Source organism: Petaurus breviceps, unplaced genomic scaffold, assembly GCF_028583685.1.
Source record: "Petaurus breviceps papuanus isolate PSGF00001 unplaced genomic scaffold, PetGlider_PUasm1.0 139, whole genome shotgun sequence".
NCBI classification, from domain to species: Eukaryota; Metazoa; Chordata; class Mammalia; order Diprotodontia; family Petauridae; genus Petaurus; species Petaurus breviceps.
This window is the reverse complement of record NW_027185697.1, coordinates 17410041-17414343: the sequence shown is the minus strand read 5'-3', so window position 1 is coordinate 17414343 and position 4303 is coordinate 17410041. Positions and strand designations below refer to the sequence as shown.

The window sequence follows — 4303 nt, the reverse complement described above, 5'->3', positions numbered from 1 at the left end:
CAGCCTCAGACACTTAATTAGTCATGTGACACCCTCTCCCCCCCCCCAAAAAAAAAGAAAGAGGAAAAAAGGGAAGTGAGGAAAGAGGGAAGGAAAAGGAAGAAGGAAGGATAAAAGAAGGAATGAAAAGAAGACAAAATCTTTGCAAAAAGTATCCATGATGAAGTAAAACAAATTCTTCTAGTGTCCATATCCCAAAATCTGTGCCTCTTTATGCTCCCTGAGTTCCTCACTTCTCCTCAGGAAATGGGTGACATGTTTCTACATCAATCCTCTAGAGTCCTGGCTATTACCTTGATCAGAGTTCTCAAGTCTTTTTTTTTTTGGAGGGGGGAAGACAGGGCAATTGGGGTTAAGTGACTTGCCCAAGGTCACACAGGTATTAAGTGTTAAGTGTCTGAGTCCGGGTTTGAGCTCAGATCCTCCTGACTCCAGGGCTGGTGCTCTATTCACTGCACCACCTAGCCACCCCCAAGTTCTCAAGTCTTTTAAAGCTTGATCTGTAGAGTTTTATTTGATCTTGGAGGTAATAGAAAGCCCCTGAAGCTCATTGAGTAAGGGAGTGACACGGTCAGCCCTGCCCTTTAGGAAAATCACTTTGGCAGCTGAGAGGAAGATGAACTAGAAGAGGGAGAGATCCAGTGTGGCTGAAGGTAAATCTCCACCTCCAGAACATAGTAGGTATTTAATAAATGCTTCTTTTCTTCCTCCCTTCCAAACCTCTGCTACCACTGGCTGGTTTTCTGGATGTCTTCTACCTCAGGCACACTGGATCCCTCCCAGACTCCACAGCCTGAACCTCTGACCTCCCAAAGATGACAAGGTCACGACCATCTCCAATACTCCTTCACCCCAGAGCAAGGAGGGTAGACACAGCTGAGACAGAAGCAACGGGAGGGCCGAGAACTCAAGGCTCGCTCGGTAGCAGCCTCAGCGAGACAGAGGTCTGAGACCTCCCGGCTGGGGTCGGGGGTCCAGGAGACTGCCTACAGCCTTGCCTCCTCATGTGAGTTCAGTCACAAGGAAGACAAAGAGCCTCAGGCCCTCTGAATAGACCCCAGCTACATCTAAAAAGACAGTCAAAGGTCCATCTCTTGGCTAACCACAAGATTAACCAACCAGGACCATTTACAGAATGGCTGCACATACAGCAGATTGAGGGACAGAGCCTTCCCATATCACATTGTCATGGCTTTCTGGAAAAAGGCTCCCCCGCTGCCTTCCACGTGGGTTGGCAGTAGACAGGGTCCTTGCCCAAGCTCTGAGAACAGAGCCCCATTACATATACACTATCTCATTTAATGCTCGCATTAACCATGGAAGGTGGGTGCCATACTTCTTTTTATTTTGATTTTTCAGGTGAAGAAATTGAAGTTCCTGAAAGTGGTGACATGTGTGTCAGGAAATGGAATACACTTCAGACCTCAGAAACTAAAGCTGTCCTCAACAGGCTGTGCTCCAGTGGGAGGATCCCCAGAGCTTGAGGCTCTTTGTACAAGGACCTGTACCAACAAAAACGAAGGCTGTTTGTTTAGAGGTTGCCACAGTTAAGGTCACACAGCTGAAGACCCTTGAGATAAGATGTTACATCTAGTTCTGCCCAGGGCCCTTGAGATAACTGGCATTCCTGTTTCCCTTCACACTCCACATGCTGGTATGGAACACAAAATAACAACACTGAATAATTCGTGTAGTACATGAAGTATTGTCTGGTCTTCAGTTCTAGGGCATGGCCTGAGAAACCCTCCCTGAAGAGTTCTTGTAAATAAATCAAGGGCAATTAGGATTAATCTGATTCTAAACACAAGGCATTTCTCCAACACTTGCCTGTGGTCACCCAAATGTGACAAAGGGGGGACTCCAACCCAGACCCTTGGACTCCTGAACCAATTCTTTCCACTCTTATCCAAGCATGACACATCTCTGTCCTCAAAGGGTATGTACAAGAGGCCTAACAGGATGGAAAAATCAAAACAATGAGGGAATCACAAGACTCTTATTTAGGGTTAATCCCCAGGCAAAATTGGAAAGAGCATTAGCTCTGGAGTCAGAGGGGGTGGTGCTGGTTCAGTCCTTCAGTCCTGTCTGACTCTTCCTAACCCCATGGACCAGAGCACACCAGGCCCTTCTATCCTCCACCATCTCCTGAAGTCTGACCAAGTTCATATCCATTGTTTCCTTGACATTATTTATCCACCTCATTCTCTTCAAATCCCACTTCCCACAGGCACTAGCTTTGTGGCTATGGACAAGTGGCTTCACCTCTCTGAGTCTCACTGTTCTATCTGTAAGATGAAGGATTTGGATCAAATGTTCTCGAAGGCCCCTCCACCTCCTCTGAGTCACCCACCATCTTATACCACATGGGCCTTTCTTGGGTGACACACCTTGTACGACCCCTGCACTTTGCTGTCAGCTGAACATCTTATCAATAAAATGACAGACCAGATTAGATGACCTCTGAAGTCCCTTCTAGCACTAACTCTATGACCCTATCAATTGGAAATACATCATCTATTCCTTTAACCAAGTCATTGGCACAGATATTGGATCTAGTCCAGATTCTTGGGGCAGAGACTGTTTCGTCCCTTTCTCTGTACTCCCAGAACTTAACAAAGGGCCTGGCAAATAGTAAGCATCTCATTGATGCTCATTAGCTTGACTTGACTTGGCAGTGATTGAACAACCAGCCTACCACGGGAGCTGCTGACTGTGGGTCCTCCTGCCACCCCTGGGGACATCTGGCCTTGGCTGGAAGCACCGTCTCCCAGGCTGTGTGTCCATACAGATTGGTGAGACTCAACCCAGCTGGTGAAAACACCCACTTATTGATCTCAGCCCCTAACCCATTTGGGTATCTACACAATGCCAATTTGGGCAGAGTCTTATTTTCATTTTTCAGCAGGCCATTTGTTTTGTTGCGGTATCGCCATTGTATCACAATTTGTGGTATCACCATTGTATCACAATTTGTTGTATCACCATTGTATCACAATTTGTTGTATTGCCATCGGCTGAAGGGAGGAAGGGGTTTGCGGGAATGGCCCAGGAGCCACCAGGGAACTGAAATCCCCTTCCCTCTGGACAGTTGCCATGGAAATACACACTTGGGCGGCAGAGTTAGAGGTGAGACTTTGTGAGTGCTGGTGAGAACCAGAAAAGCCCTCACAACAGGACTCTATCCAGGACCACACGAGCATGGATTCAAAGCTGGAAAGGACCCTGGAGGTCAGTTAGTCCAATACCACCCTTTTACAGATTGAGTGACTGAGGCCCAGGGAAATTAAAGGACCTACCCAAGTTTTGTTGTTGTGTTCAGGTGTTTCAGTCATATCTGACTCTTCATGACCCCATTTGGGGTTTTCTTGGCAAAGATACTGGAGGGATTTGCCATTTCCTTGTCCAATTCATTTTATAGATGAGGAAACTGAGGCAAACAGGGTGAAGTGACTTGCCCGGGGTCACACAGCTAGCAAGTGTCTGAGGTTAGATTTGAACTCGGGTCTTCTTGACTCCTGGCCTGGCAATCTGTCCCCTGCACCACCTAGTTGCCCCTATACCTGTTTACATGGGTATCAAGTGGAAGATCGAGGGGATCATCTCTGGCTTTACTGACTCATGAGCCAACCAGTTAGTCCAAATCTTGCACTAGCAAAAGAAGAGGTATATTGGAAATAATTGTGGTTTTTGGAGTGTGGTGGTCTGAGTTCAGATCCTATATGACACCACAGCCTGTGTGACCTTGAAAAGAGCATTTCACTTTATGGGGCCTCAGTTTCCTCATCTGTAAAATGGGAGGTTGGACTGAATGGCCCTTGAGGTCCCTGGCAACTCCAGATGTAAGATGCTAAAAGCCAAAGAACTTCCCCTTACAAGCCAGACAATAATGCCTCTTCCTCTTTGCCTTGCCTTTCCAGCCTCTGCCACCCACATTCAGAATGCTTCACCACTTTGGGGTGATTAATTTCGCACAGGGAAATGCCTTGCTGTGCCCCTTGGGACAGGTGATCCTCCAAGCAGGGAAGTGACAAGGAAGTCAAGAATGTTCAGGACAACACCCCGTCCTCCCTAGGGAGCAGCTGGGCTCCAGGCTGAGGCTGGGGCTGGGGCTGGGTGCTTCCTCCCAGGATTCCTCAGGGCAGGACCTGACCTTCAGGCTGGAACGCACAGGCTGCTGTGACATTAGAAGACTCAGAGGCAGAATCCCAGAGCTCCTTAGGCTCTCTCCTCCAGTCACCAGCTGTGTGACCTTGAGCTAGTGTGCCGGCCACACTAGAATCTGTGGACTGAGTTTCGGGGTCTA

The 4303-nt window shown here is 47.9% G+C and overlaps 1 long non-coding RNA gene across 2 annotated transcripts in view; it reads left to right on the top strand.

Annotated features, from left to right (window-relative positions):
• The window catches only part of LOC138146246 (uncharacterized), a 6695-nt gene extending 5000 nt beyond the window's left edge, over positions 1–1695 (top strand). For both annotated transcript variants that reach the window (XR_011164439.1, XR_011164436.1), the window contains one exon: positions 1360–1695. This is a non-coding gene — a long non-coding RNA (uncharacterized lncRNA). The remainder of the gene's footprint in view (positions 1–1359) is intronic.
• Positions 1696–4303: the final 2608 nt, after the last annotated feature.